Here is a 15,424-nt window from a genome sequence, read left to right on the forward strand (position 1 = left end):
AACATATAACTACTGCAAATTTTTGTTTGTCTGTAGGTATAGATTCAACACAAAGCAAGTGCGATGCTTTCTTTTCCTAAGTAACAGTAACTACTGCTTCGGAAGTAATGCTTCGAGAAAGCTGTACAAATTCATATTTTCTTTGCTCAATAAATGCTCTGCAGAAGCCACACCCTGGAGGAGAGGGCGAGATGCGTCGATCAATAAAGATAGTGTACCCGACAGCCGTCAGATGGCAGCTGTGCGCGCAGCGTAGCCTCCGTAGGTGCGACTATGGCTGGTGACCTTTAGTTCGTAGAGTGCCCTGCGCAGTCAGGGAGGAAACGTGCGGATGTAGTAGGTCCCGCAAATATTAGGTGTGGTTTTGAACACTCATCCGTAGGCACTTGAGACTTTGCAGAACGATAGTCACCGCCTGAACTGATCGGTAGCATCAGAGATCTTCCCATTCTTATCTGGTAAGTCGTTCTAAAACTTTCTTGTCTAATACTTTCAGTATCGGCATTTCTGAATGTTGTACGTGTACATACGGTGCAAATATATTATTGATTAATTAATCCAGAAAGCACATTTAAGTAACGTATGTTTCTTAAAAAAATTTTTTTTCATACGCTGAAAACATGAAACATGTCTTACCCCACTTTTGCTGTAGCGTAATATTTGTCTAAATAGTTTCTCAGTGTCAAGATGTTGGCTATTGTGGTGGAACATAGTTTGCAACATATGGCAGAAGGTATAATATCATGGAAAACATTTGGTGAACTGGAAGTCAGTCCTCTTTGAGCAAAAGTAGCACATACAAGATGAGCTGTAAAGAATTTCGTGCATGCTACCCAGGTAAGACTGTGGGCATCAATCCACATCAGACTAAAGAAATGTCAAAAAAGCTGACCGCCTATTTGTGTGCGTTACATATATGCCCAACTGTCTTGTAAAAGAAATAGATATTTTATACTCAGGTTGCTAAGAACAAAACTTACTGAACTAAAAATTCTGGAAAGAAAAGAAAACCGAAAGAAGTTGCCATGACTGAATCTAAACTACGTAATTTGACACTGTAAAATTAATGTTAATTCTGTTAATACATCAACAAATGTTTTTCGCGTCTTAACAGTAAGTGCCAGACAGACATTTGGTTTAATCTCTGATTTTATTCCCGAATCGCTGCCTCTACGCACAACAAAATACTAACGTCTTTGGTTTCGATCTTATTGTACTAGAATATGACTCAAGAACATAGGCTACAGAAAAAATAGTATATAATTGTGTAAATATTGGAGTGTCTCAGCAACTACACCGGGTTGAACAAACGGAAATGGCGTAACTGATTAGTACATAAAATCTTCCTTTGAAACGGCTTGGTTAACTTCCTTGCCACCCGATCTCCTACTCCGTCTCTAAAGAGCTCGTCGTCGGTGGACTTTAAACCCTAAGATTAGATTATGTTTTATTAGATATACTTTCTGTTCTATAGAGCCTTAGTGAGGATATTGTCAGAGATGTAGGTCTTGTCGTAAAACAAACGTGCCAGCAAACGGTTTATGTTATAGGTGATAAAGAGTGTCAGACATTACTACTGATGGCTGAGACCTTGAACGTGATTTTCAAGGTGATTTGGAGTTAAAGTAATTTTTTGAAATGGGAACCCTAATTCTAGATTTGTGATTTGAAAAGAGCTCACATGGTATGTATAAAATGATGCTTTCTGAACAAAGAAAACATGTGATCGTTGACCATGCTCAGTTCGAGAAGGCAATGAAAACGGATGAGGTGACGGCGTTACATCATAACACAATTGATGCGCATAGTAGTCTGGTTTACTTACTAAATTTGAATCAGGTGAAGTAACTTAGGCCGGCCAGGGTGGCCGAACGGTTCTAGGCGCTACAGTCTGGAACCGCACGACCGCTGCGGTCGCAGGTTCGAATCCTGCCTCGGGCATGGATGTGTGTGATGTCCTTAGGTTAGTTAGGTTTAAGTGGTTCTAAGTTCTAGGGGACTGATGACCTCACCGAGCGAGGTGGCACAGTGGCTAGCACACTGGACTCGCATTCGGGAGGGCGACGGTTCAATCCCGCTCCCTGCCATCCTGATTTAGGTTTACCGTGCTTTCCCTAAATCGCTCCAGGCAAATGCCGGGATGGTACCTTTGAAAGGGCACGGCCGACTTCCTTCCCGTCCTTCCCTAATCCGATGAGACTAATGACCTCGCTGTCTGGTCTCCTCCCCCAAACAGCCCAACCCAACCCAACCAACTGATTACCTCAGAAGTTAAGTCCCATTGTGCTCAGAGCCATTTGAACCATTTTTGAAGTAACTTAATTACCACTACGGGGTCGTATTGTGGTAGGTCGTCGTACAGCGTATTCGGGTGGTCTTGTACAGCCCCGCTGGCAGAGCAGGCAAGAGGGCGTTCGTATGGGGCCACAACGCTCGATCCTCGCGGAGTGCGCGACATGAGAGGGGTGTCGCTCACGTCCACATGCTGGAACACTGTTCTTGTTTTATTACTAATTTGAGTGATCAGTTTGTGAAAACTGTGAAACTGCCTTGCTTTATTTGGTTGATTCACACAGCTACAGCCCAAATGAAGTCGGAGACCTGATTATCATTTTAGGAGAGTGCCAGGATGTTTATGTCCACGAGCCCGCACTTCATGCTAAACGTTTTCCCAGTAGACGATACCCAAGTAACGTCACTTTTCGCGATGTCACTGACAGACCTTTGGGTGGACTGATAAATTGTGTATGTCGTCGTCATGAATATGGGAAACATGATAATCGTGTAGTAGCCGTTCTTGCTGTGATCCAGCTAAATCCTCATATTAGTTCATGGCAAATCCAAATGGATCTAGGGTTCTCGAAGTCAACGGCTCTCAGAATCCTAAAGGCGTACAGATTTCAAGCTTGCCATATCACCTTGACCCAAGAATTAACATTTCGGAAGTTCGAAGAACACCTTGCACTTCGCCACTGGACCATAAATCGTCGAGATGTGGTAACATCTGTAATATTTTCAGATGAAACCACATTTACAAAGATTGGTGAATTAAACAGGCACACCAGTGATTACTGGTAGAACGTCCAGCCACATTGGTACAAAACTGCTGACAACTAACATCGTTGGAGCCTTAACGTTTCATGCAGAACTGTCAATGGCTATTGATTGTTTCCTATTTTTTAATTGTAGTGTAAATCAATATAATTTTCCAGAAATGTTGAGAGTCCATCTACTTGGTTTACTTGGAGATGTTGACTTAGAGATCCGACAAAGAATGTAGGTACAGTTGGATGGTGTACTGCCACGTTATTCACGCATCGCAAGGACGTTTTTAAATGAAGAATATCTACACCGATGGATTGGACGTGGTGGTCCCTTTCCATGGCCCGCTGGTTCACCCAATCTAACTGCCCCTATTTTTACCTATGGAGATATTTTAAAAATTTTTGTTATGAGCAACAGCCAACGGCAAGCATGATGAAACGTATCCCGAAAGTTTGAGCAGCCATTCCGCGAGATGTCCTGCTTTCCACTGTCAGGCATTTCCTGAGAAGAATTAATTTGTGCACTAAAGCAAATGGCGGTCACTTGAAGCACGTGCTGAATGGTTAATTTCCAAGTACAAAGTGAAAGGCACGGGAACTTTTTAAACCAGGCACCCCGAGGAATGAGAGGCGAGGGTACTTACTCCACGACTAGTAAATCAATAATCTACCTTCTTTTTTACGTTTTTTTTTACTTGAAAATGTCAGAATAACTACTATACGTTGTGGTCCATCATGGGAGAGTGGCGTTTCTTGAGAATTCTACCACTAAATAACAGTCTAACTCTTATCGTTCCAAAATATAGTTTTAGGTGGTCCTTCTAATTCAGATCATTCCAGGCGCATACTCCTATAAATTTACCGATAGTGGCTGTTTGCAATGACTGATCACCAAATGTGAAATTGAACAGCAGTGGTGTTTCTGCTTATTTGTGCACACTATGCTATTTTCCTTACCGTTGAGAGTCGACTACCAGGCCTGTATGAAGCATAGATATTTTGGATACCTTCCTACATATAGTTTCCTGATACAATTTTCTAATGGTGCCACTTTCATGTGCCTCATGAAGCGTCCCATAATTTTTCACCAGGTCGTATATCCACACTGTAAATAGAAACAACCCCACAACACTACAGTTTGGTACCCGTGAAGCTTTTTTCACCTATGCTGCTTTCTCTCTGTTAAGAACAAAGTGCAGAGATCAGTGTTGTGTGAGTGGATCGATGAATATTTTAGTAATAGACTCCAGTACAATATAGAGGACGAGGAAAGTCCAACAGAAAAGAAAATAACATCGTCAGTGTCACAAACAAGCTTCCAAGTGGGTTACTGTTTTTGGAAATTGGACTACCAATGCAAGTAGTATCTCTTCTTCTTCTTCTTCTGTTTCTTGTGCCTTTGTCCACATAAGTGCAGAACCAGTATGGTTATTATTAACGATTTTTGGGATAGTTAATCTCGAGGGGTGACGGGATGCCCTTCTAGATGACACTACAATATCTCCACGGAACGAAATAGTGCACCCCAACGATCTGCGCGTAGTGTTGTTCATGTGAAAGTGAGCGAATGTTTTTCGAAATGTTTGCAAATCGTGTAACTGAGGCAGGACTTTGGTACCAGTCCAGTATTCACGTGTTGGGATGGGGAAAGCAACTACTAACCACACCCAGGCTGGCCGACACACCAACCCTCGTCGTTAATCCACCGTGTAGATATGATCCGGAGGTTGGGGCACCTCGACGTAGTGGGAGCGACATCTGCAACAATCTGATGCCTTGGGTTCACTATCATCGATCATCCTCCATACATTCCGGACTTGGTGCCATCCGATTTTTATATCTTTCCAAAACTTAAACAACACTTCGAGGACCTCTCTTTGATTATGATGAAGCGATGAATGCAGAGGTGAGATTGTGGTTCCGTGAACGAAGTCAAATGTTCAACAACGACGGTATCAACAAACTGGTCTCTAGTTGGGAGCTTGACTATGTTGAAAAATAAACATGCAGAGATAAAGAATAAAGGTGTAGAATGTTAATAAAGTTTGTTTTATTTTAAAGCTTTGAGGCTTTTCGCATAAAAAATTATTAGGCATTACTTTTCAGCATGCTCTCTATATAAAGAGTTTAATTTTATGATGACATTCTCTACACTTTTTAGGCACAGCTTATATCTTGAACCACTCATGAATATTCTCTTTGTCAATTTCGCATATGTCCTTGTATTTCCACATTTCAACTCTAAAATGCTGCCCCATTCATCTCTGCTCCAATTATATAAGGTACTTTCCTCACCGCATCACATGCCCGGAATGCGGAAGTAAAGCTATGTGGGTTGGTTCTGAGTCGTGTTTGGATAACTCAGTTGGTAGGGCACTGGGGAGCGATGGATAAGGTCCGAGATCTGAATCTTGGTCCGGCGAACAGTTCTAATCTCACAGGAAGTTTCATATTGGCGGCGAACTGACTCACAGCGGTCCGCTGACCTCACATATTACTCTGCAGAGGTGACGTGACATCCATTTGTCCAACACTTGTGATCGTCGTGTGTGGTGATTTAGGAATGTAGAAACGTTGTCTCTGCGGAGTAGAAGATCGACCCTAGGTACTGTAGCGAAAACTCAAATATCCGATATAATACGACCAATGCGTCTTGCACTTATTGTCATCTCACATTCAAAGTCGGTTAATTTCATTGCTCAAATTTTCTAACGGGTTGCTCATACACCATGAGCCAAACCATTATCACTGCTGCTCACCTGGAGACAGAATACGCCTGGTGGCGTTGCGGACGCGTGACACGGTAGTGTTCGACGTACACGCTTCATTATAGAATGAGAATGTCGGAGGCTTGCTCGTCCTGTAAAAATGGATAGGAGCTACATGTGGCAGACATGACGACAGAGTACAGTGCTGGAGAAGGCACTAGTGTTTCGAAGCACACTGATCAGCGTATCTGACAGGACATAAGGCTCAGCCGCAGAAGACCTCCATGTGCTCCCATGTTGACCCAACGGCATCGTCAGTTACGACTGCAGTGGGAATGAAATCATCCAGACTGTACCGTGGGACAGAGGAAACGTGTCTACTGGATGGGTGAATCATGTTTTTTGTTACATCAGGCCTATAATTGTGTCGGGCTACTCTTCATCTCGGTGTACGGCTACTCCAACCAATGATTGCGGCATGGATGCAGGCCTGTGGGCACAGTAGTGTGGTATGGGCAAAATGGTCCTAGGAATCCGTAGCACCTATGGTGGTAATTTAAGGCACTATGATAGCTTTGGATTACTTGAACATTATTGCCGGCCACCTGCTTCCTTCCATGTTTGATGCCGTCCACGACAGCGATGGTATCTTCTAGAAGGATGACTGTGGTACCGAAAGACTACAGTCGTGTTACAATGGTTTCAGGAGCATGATAGTCTACGCTCACTGATGTTATGGCCACCAAATTCTCCTGATATGAACCCTATGGAACACATCTAGGACGCTAATGAGCGCCAGTTCCGCGCCCGCAACTGGTGCGCAACTTATGTGAACTGCATGACCTGTTCTTTGACATATGGTGCCACATACTTCTGCAAACCTACAAACAGCTTTACAGATCCATGCCACGTAGAACCGCTGCTGTATTGCAGTGGATCATGCCGCTATTATGGATACAGGGTACTTATAAATTGTCGAAAAACTTATATATTCTATAGTCTTTTCTGATTACATTGATATATACATTATAGGGTTTCAAATGAAAAATGACCTATATATACCCAATTTTAAAGTTACGGTCATGTATGCTGTCACGCCTCCTTTATTTCTGTTACAGAAACCAGTATTATTTCGAAAAGAACTGTGAACTTTCTGTTTACAGCGATTATACGTATGATACATTGTACATGTTGGTAACAATGCAGGTTTCTAGTGTCTGTAAATGATTATCTTTGCTTGTATTTACTTTTGTTTCGCTGAAGCAGTTTGTTCACGTGTTACTCAATGTTCGTTGCCCAAGTGCTCCATATATTTGTGGAAGTACGTATGCTTTAGTGTGCAATAAATGCAAACTATGCCACGCATGAAGAAATTCAATAAAAGGAAATTCTGTGGTAACCAGTTCACAAACAAAGCAAACCACACTATTGAAAGTAACCTATGTATCAGTTCTTCAGGGAAGAAACTCTCACGTGGCTCGCCTCCTGGTAATTCAATCTTTTGTGTTAACAATGACGCTGTTTGTAGTGGATTTGTTGATGTCGATGTGAGCATCTATCTCCTTTGATAAAGGAAGTGGCTAAATGTAAACAATGTGATGGTGCAGGCTGTCTGGAAACAACTGAACAACAAAGTAGCAGGAAGGGTTTAGCGTCAAAATTAGTTGTTCTGTGTAGATCCTGCAATAAATCTACCTCGAAAATGACTTCGAACATTGTGCATAATTCATATGATGTGAATTTGAAGTAAGTGTATGTAGTGCGTGCAATAGGGAAAGGAAAAAAGTCTGCTCAAACGTTTTGTGGTTTGATGGACCTTCCTCCTCCTCCTAGTGGGTTCAGCAAGTACATAAAAATACTCTTAGGTGGCTTGACGGTGGAGTCTACAGCATCTATGAAACGTGCACCAGAAGAAACTGTAAATATTAGAGGAACAAGGGACATTTCTTATACACTTGATGGGATATGGCAATATCGAGGACATCATTCCTTGAATGGTGTTGTAAGTGCTACTTCTCTGGAGAATGGAAAAGTTGTTGATGTTGAGTGCTTATGTAATTACTGCCACACCTGCTGTGGTAACACTGAAGGACATATTGAACATCAGTGTTTTAAGAATTATGGTGGTTACAGTGGAGGTATGGAGTGTGATGGAACTCTAAAATATTGCACAGGTCGGTGCCGGTTTATAACGTTAGATATACGAAGTACCTAGGCGATGGGGACTCTAAAGCTTTCAATAAAATTAATGAGTTCAATGTTTATGGTGATACCTTGGAAGCAAAGTAGGAGTGTGTGGACATGTGCAGAAGAGGATGGGTGCTAGATTGAGGAAGCTACGAAGAGAAATGAAAGGAAAGTTGCTATCTGATGAAAAATCTCTGGCTGGCCGAGGCAGATTGACAGAAACTGAAATAGACCTTCTTCAGAATTATTATGGACTGGACATTAGACGAACTGCACCTCTGAATGGTGTTACAGCAATGAGAAAGGCTGTATGGGAAACCTACTTTCATAAGTTGCTCACAGATGACCACGCTGTTCACCGACTTTGCCCTAAAGCAGCTAATTCTTGGTGTGGTTACCAAAAATCAAAAGAAAGTGGTCAAATATACCATCATAAGCATTCTCTTCCTGCGACTGTTATGAATTAAATAAAGCCAATTTTTTAGAGACTTGGGTGACCCTGTTTTGCTTCGTAAATGTCGTCATCGGGCACTCAGAACAAAAATGAAAGTTTCATCCATTGCCTATGGGAAAGATTACCCAAGAATGTTTTTGTAGGACTAAATACATTAAAAGTTGGTGTACTATATGCAGTGATATGTTTCAATGATGGAGTGATAGGAAGGTTGCAAGTCCTGAGAAATTTAGGCGTAAAATGTGGCTCTAATATGGAAGATCAATTGCTTGAGTGTGATAGACATTGGATGCATGAAGCTGAAAGATTCGCTCTTCAAGTTACCAAAGTAGCAAGAAATGCTAAAAGGAATGCCAAGAGGAAGCTTGAAGATGAAGAAATGCTGCTGGATGAAGACTATGCTCCAGGAATGTTCTGCAGCATAGTTTTATTGGACTCATATCTTCACTCGCAATTTCCCGCAAGTTGTATTTTTCAGAATTCAGGTACAAATGTTTCCTAAAGTTTATAAAGCATTGTTCTGATTTTTTTCTGCAATAGTCCATACTTATGTAGTACACGTAAGCTTTATTGCAGAATCAACTAAATTATAGAAAAATAACATTTTTACTAAGAAAAATTATAAAAATTAAAATGTAAGATACGATATTTTTTATCCTTGTAATATACATAACAGGTGGGATTAAATAGGTCTAATACCTCAGCCATCATGTCATGCATATCTGGTAAAAATGTGGTCTCCTTCAAATGTATATCATTGGATTAAATGATACCTCAATTTGAGGAAGCATTTTGGAAAAAGAAATTGCATCAATTTCTTTGTAATTTTTTTAATAACAGTAAGCAGGTTCAAAAATATTAAAAATACTTCTAATTTGTTTAGACTGTGTCCTGCATTACCTGACATCAACAAAAAATCTGTAAAACATATACATTAGAAACAGGTGTTGATTTTTACTTAATATTGAGTCGGAAAAGTACCCTGTATCCTTAGTAGAGAGTCGTAGTGTGTTGTCCCCTCAGTGTATATCCTGCTCACACGCGCGGTATTCGCCATATCTAGTCACGCCACTCGGGTGTCAAACACGGTACAGTCTCGGATCGGAGAACCTTTCCTGTGGCTTTTGGAAACTGTTTACTTAGATTGCGTACATACCGGGTAATACCCTGTACATCTCAAGCAGGCATATATACGATAATCGAGAGAAAATAGTCACAAAAATTTCTGATACGAATGTAGTTAATCCTATACCCAGCATTTTTTAAACTGAGAGTAAGCTTTAGAAAAAAATAGAGGTGGTATGTATGTTGCAATAATTATTCAGATTTTTTTTTATCATGATCTGTAAACAGATTCATCCACTGACTGTGGTGCAACACAGTCGTATGGTAATGGTTTGCGTCAGGTGTAGTGCTTTACAGAAAGACCGTGGGAGTGACGCAGACTGGTATTGATTTCTGGTCGGCCACATAGACGGCTGTGAGGAGCTGCTGTTTAGGAGCTTTGCGCGAAAACCTCGCCTTCCTTTACATGAAATGCATTCGCAGTTGCGATTATGGACAACCTTCAGCTGCATATGGAATGACAATTATAATTTGTCTCAGATCGGACTGGAGCCTGTATTTCCTTTTATCGCGAGCGATCGCCTTAACTTTAGGCTCTCTGAGCATGCATCAGGCCAGACCCCAGGTTCCATATGTTGTCAACCGTGTGTCTACAACCTGTAAACAAAACAGCCAGCCACCATGACGTAATAAATTAGAACAGAAGTATAATATGCATAAAGTCGCAATATATTCATAAACTCGCAATCAAAAAAGCATTAGTTGTTAGGACAGGAAACAGGTGCGCAGCCATCAAAAATGGTTCAAATGGCTCTGAGCACTATGTGACTTAACTTCTGAGGTCATCAGTCGCCTAGAACTTAGAACTAATTAAACCTAACTAACCTAAGGACATCACACACATCCATGCCCGAGGCAGGATTCGAACCTGCGACCGTGGCGGTCGCTCGGTACCAGACTGTAGCGCCTAGAACCGCACGGTCACTCCGACCGGCCATCAAGTCAGAAAAGGTGAACATAGATATTCTTCATGTAGAGACAATTTTATAGACTTTACACATGATGAAAGATTAAAGGCTGCGAAGGGTGTAAGTATTTGGGAGCCGGCTTGTCATCAAGTGGTAAAGAACTGATGTTGCGAAAAACCACAGGGCAAATGTGCAATACATCAGCTGAACTAGGAACAGCATGCATATCTCTGCAAGGCAACAGTTGAGTGCTTCACCTATTAGCACTTGCGGAAAAGAGATTTTGTGGTTAAACAAGTTGCTCGCATTGGAAATGGACTTCGGAAACAGAAGAGAAACCGTGATGACCTAGCACGATCAAGATACTCTTCAGCACACAACCGCACCGCTGACCTAAAAGTTTGGTGACATTTGCTCTCACCATATATTCATTTTTGACTGTCGTGTACATTTTGAAATTCTTATTGGTTTCACAAGTTATTGTCTGGTCGATACAACAGCAGAGGGCTTCAAAGGCACGGGTAAAATACGAATCGTATACATGACACTTGTGTTTCCTTTCGTTTGGGGCAGTAGGGCATACTTGCGGACAACCTCTCATGTTACGACAATGGTTCAAATAGTTCAAATGGATCTGAGCACTATGGAACTTAACTTCTAAGGTCATCAGTCCCCTAGAGTTTAGAACTACTTAAACCTAACTAACCTAAGGACATCACACATATCCATGCCCGAGGCAGGATTCGAACCTGCGACCGTAGCATTCGCGCGGTTCCAGACTGTAGCGCCTAGAACTGCTCGGCCACCCCGGCCGGCACGGAACAATGGTTCGAGGCGGTACATCTTGTCACTATGTCATCAAGTTCTACGCTCGTCACGTTGTTCAAGTTCTCTTCGAAGGCTCTTTCCAGAGCTACAGAAAAGACAATATAATTCTGCTTAACAGAATCGATGCCATAATCCTGCAGCTACAAACGTTATCAATTATTTTCGCGCATCACGAAATTCTCCACTGTGTCTGGTATTACTTAGTGAAAACCACACCTCGATATAATTACTCGCTTTGGATATGTTTCTTTTCGGTGGCCTTATTTGGGTACCTCAGCCCGTATGTTTCAGATGTATGTGGTAGGATTTTTAATTATTGTGTAAATGAAGAAATATACATTTTTCACCTTTTCTATTTCTTCTTGGACCGTGTCATGTTAAATCTGTAGGTTGTTAGCATATCCTTTCATTTCCAGATACAAATTTTTCTTCTAATTTTTCGCATCACTAAAGCGATTCTACGGAGCGACCAGTGTATCTAATCTCCAGGAAACTGGAGACACGCGTTACAGGGCTAGACTGTTAAATGAAAAGCAAACTATTTTACCAAATTGCCTGTTTGTATTGAAACAAAGGTAAAAGACGAAACCATGCCATATCAGTATTTAACTGCATGAGTACGTAGTGTACCTAGACGAAGACATAGGCCTGCCGGCCGCAGTGGCCGAGTGGACTAGGTGCTTCAGTCCGGAACCGCGCGACTGCTACGGTCGCAGGTTCGAATCCTGCCTCGGGCATGCATGTGTGTGATGTCCTTAGGTTAGTTAGGTTTAAGTAGTTCTAAGTTCTAGGGGCCGGCCGAAGTGGCCGTGCGGTTAAAGGCGCTGCAGTCTGGAACCGCAAGACCGCTCCGGTCGCAGGTTCGAATCCTGCCTCGGGCATGGATGTTTGTGATGTCCTTAGGTTAGTTAGGTTTAACTAGTTCTAAGTTCTAGGGGACTAATGACCTCAGCAGTTGAGTCCCATAGTGCTCAGAGCCATTTGAACCATTTAAGTTCTAGGGGACTGATGACCTCAGATGTTAAGTCCCATAGTGCTCAGAGCCATTTGAACCATTTTGAACATAGGCCTAAAACATTAAACTGAGAATATGAAGGTTTTCATGCAAATATCGAATGAAGTAAGGTGGATTTGAGATAAATAGCTTTCACCACACGATGGTACAATGGTTAAGTATGGTTAGTATGGGCAGAGGTCATTGTTGGCAACCAGAATAAAATAATAATTGGATCCTTTTACTGACCTCCCAGTTCAGATGATGTTGTTGTTGTTGTGGTCTTCAGTCCAGAGACTAGTTTGATGCAGCTCTCCATGCTACTCTATCCTACAGTTCCTGAAAGGTTCAAAGAAAACTTGAGTTTGATTTCAAACACGTACCCGATTCATACGATAATAGTTGGTGGTGACTTTAATTTACCCTCCATATGTTGGCGAAAATCCCCAAGTACGCATAAAATATCATCCAAAATTGTGCTAAACGCATTCTCTGAAAATTATTTCGAGCAGTTAGTTCATGAGTCAAAAATGGTTCAAATGGCTCTGAGCACTATGGGACGTAACTACTGTGGTCATCAGTCCCCTAGAACTTAGAACTAGTTAAACCTAACTAACCTAAGGACATCACACACAGCCATGCCCGAGGCAGGTTTCGAACCTGCGACCGTAGCAGTCGCGCGGTTCTGGACTGCGCGCCTAGAACCGCTAGACCACCGCGGCTGGCAGTTCATGAGTCCACGCGAATAGTAAACGGTTGTGAAAACACACTTGACCTCTTAGCAACAAATAATCCTGAGTTAATAACGAGCATCAAAACCGATATAGGGATTAGTGAACACAGGGTTGACGCCGGCCGCGGTGGCCGTGCGGTTCTGGCGCTGCAGTCCGGAACCGCGGGACTCCTACGGTCGCAGGTTCGAATCCTGCCTCGGGCATGGGTGTGTGTGATGTCCTTAGGTTAGTTAGGTTTAAGTAGTTCTAAGTTCTAGGGCACTTATGACCTAAGATGTTGAGTCCCGTAGTGCTCAGAGCCATTTGAACCATTTGAACCACAGGGTTGTCGTAGCGAGATTGAATATTGTAATCCCCAAATCTTCGAAAAATAAGCGAAAAATATACCTATTCAAAAAAGCAGATAAAAATTCACTTGACGCCTTCCTGAGAAACAATCTCCACTCATTCCAAATTAATAATATAAGTGTAGACCAGATGTGGCTTAAATTCAAAGAAATAGTATCGGCAGCAATTGAGAGGTTTATACCAAATAAACTAACAAACGACGGAGCCGATCCTCTTTGGTACACAAAACGGGTTAGAACACTGTTGCAGAAACAACGAACAAACATTCCAAATTTTAAAAGACGAAAAATCCCTAAGATTGACGATCCTTTACAGACGCTCGAAACTTAGCGCAGATTTCAATGCGAGACGCCTGTCACAGTTTCCACAACGAAACGTGGTCTCGAAACCTGGTAGAAAATCCAAAGAGATTCTGGTCGTATGTGAAGTATGTTAGCGGCAAGAAACAATGGAGATACTATCGAAGACAGTGTTACCAAAGCAATGTTACTTAAACACAGCCTTCCGAAATGCCTTCGCAAAAGAAGACGAAGTAAGTTTTCCAGAATTCGAATCGAGAACAGCTGCCAACGTGAGTAACGTAGAAGTAAATATCCTCGGAGTAGTGAAGCAACTCAAATCACTTAATAAAAGCAAGTCTTCTGGTCCAGACTGTATACCAAATAGGTTCCTTTCGGAGTATCCTGATGCATTAGCTCCATACTTAACAATCATATACAACCGTTCACTAGACGAAAGATCCTTACCCAAAGACTGGAAAGCTGCACAGATCACATCAACATTCAAGAAAGGTAGTAGGAGTAATCCACTAAATTACAGGCCCATATCGTTAACGTCGATATGCAGCAGGATTTTAGAACATATATTGTGTTCGAACATTATGAATTACCTCGAAGGAAACAGTCTATTGACACACAGTCAACATGGGTTTAGAAAACATCGTTCCTGTGAAACACAACTAGCTCTTTATTCACATGAAGTGCTGAGTGCTATTGACAAGGGATTTCAGATCGATTCCATTTTCCTGGATTTCCGGAAGGCTTTTGACACTGTACCACACAAGCGGCTCGTAGTGAAATTGCGTGCATATAGAATATCGTCTCAGTTATGTGACTGGATTTGCGATTTCCTGTCAGAGAGGTCACAGTTCGTTGTAATTGACGGAAAGTCATCGAGCAAAACAGAAGTGATATCAGGCGTTCCACAAGGTAGTGTTATAGGCCTTTTGCTGTTCCTTATCTGCATAAACGATTTGGGAGACAATTTGAGCAGCCGTTTTCGGTTGTTTGCAGATGACGCTGTCGTTTATCGAGTAATAGCCATCATGAGATCAAAACAAACTGCAAAACGATTTAGAAAAGATATCTGAATGGTGCGAAAAGTGGCAGTTGACCCTAAATAACGAAAAGTGTGAGGTCATCCACATGAGTGCTAAAAGGAACTCGTTAAACTTCGGTTACACGATAAATCAGTCTAATCTAAAAGCCATAAATTCAACTAAATACCTAGGTATTACAATTACGAACAACTTAAATTGAAAAGAACACATAAAAAATGTCATGGGGAAGACTAACCAAAGGCTGCGTTTTATTGGCAGGACACTTAGAAAACGTAACTCGACCTGCTAACGAGACTACCTACACTACGCTTGTCCGTCCTCTTTTAGAATACTGCTGCGCGGTGTAGGATCCTTACCAGATAGGACTGACTGAGTACATCGAAAAAGTTCCAAGAAAGGTTGCGCGTTCTGTATTATCGCGAAATATGGGAGAGAGTGTCACAGAAATGATACAGGGCTGGAAATCATTAAAAGAAAGGCGTTTTTCGTTGCGACGGAATCTTCTAACGAAATTCCAATCACCAACTATCTCCTCCGAATGCGAAAATATTTTGTTGACACAGACCTACATAGCGCGGAATGATCACCACGATAAAATAAGGGAAATCAGAGCTCGTACGGAAAGATATAGGTATTCATTCTTTCCGCGCGCTATACGAGATTGCGATAATAGAGAATTGTGAAGATGGTTCGATGAACCCTCTGCCAGTCACTTAAATGTGATTTGCAGAGTATCCATGTAGATATAGATGTAG

General features: G+C 41.9%; 1 long non-coding RNA gene across 2 annotated transcripts in view; it reads left to right on the forward strand.

The window, feature by feature from the left end:
* Positions 1–277: 277 nt before the first annotated feature.
* LOC126469577 (uncharacterized) overlaps positions 278–15,424 on the forward strand; it is a 305,340-nt gene continuing 290,193 nt past the window's right edge. The window contains exon 1 of one of the 2 annotated variants that reach the window (XR_007586022.1): positions 278–458. This is a non-coding gene — a long non-coding RNA (uncharacterized LOC126469577). Of the gene's footprint in view, positions 459–734; positions 838–15,424 lie in introns of those variants that run through there. The other variant, XR_007586023.1, reaches the window with a different exon arrangement.

This window comes from Schistocerca serialis, chromosome 3, assembly GCF_023864345.2.
Source record: "Schistocerca serialis cubense isolate TAMUIC-IGC-003099 chromosome 3, iqSchSeri2.2, whole genome shotgun sequence".
NCBI lineage: Eukaryota > Metazoa > Arthropoda > Insecta > Orthoptera > Acrididae > Schistocerca > Schistocerca serialis.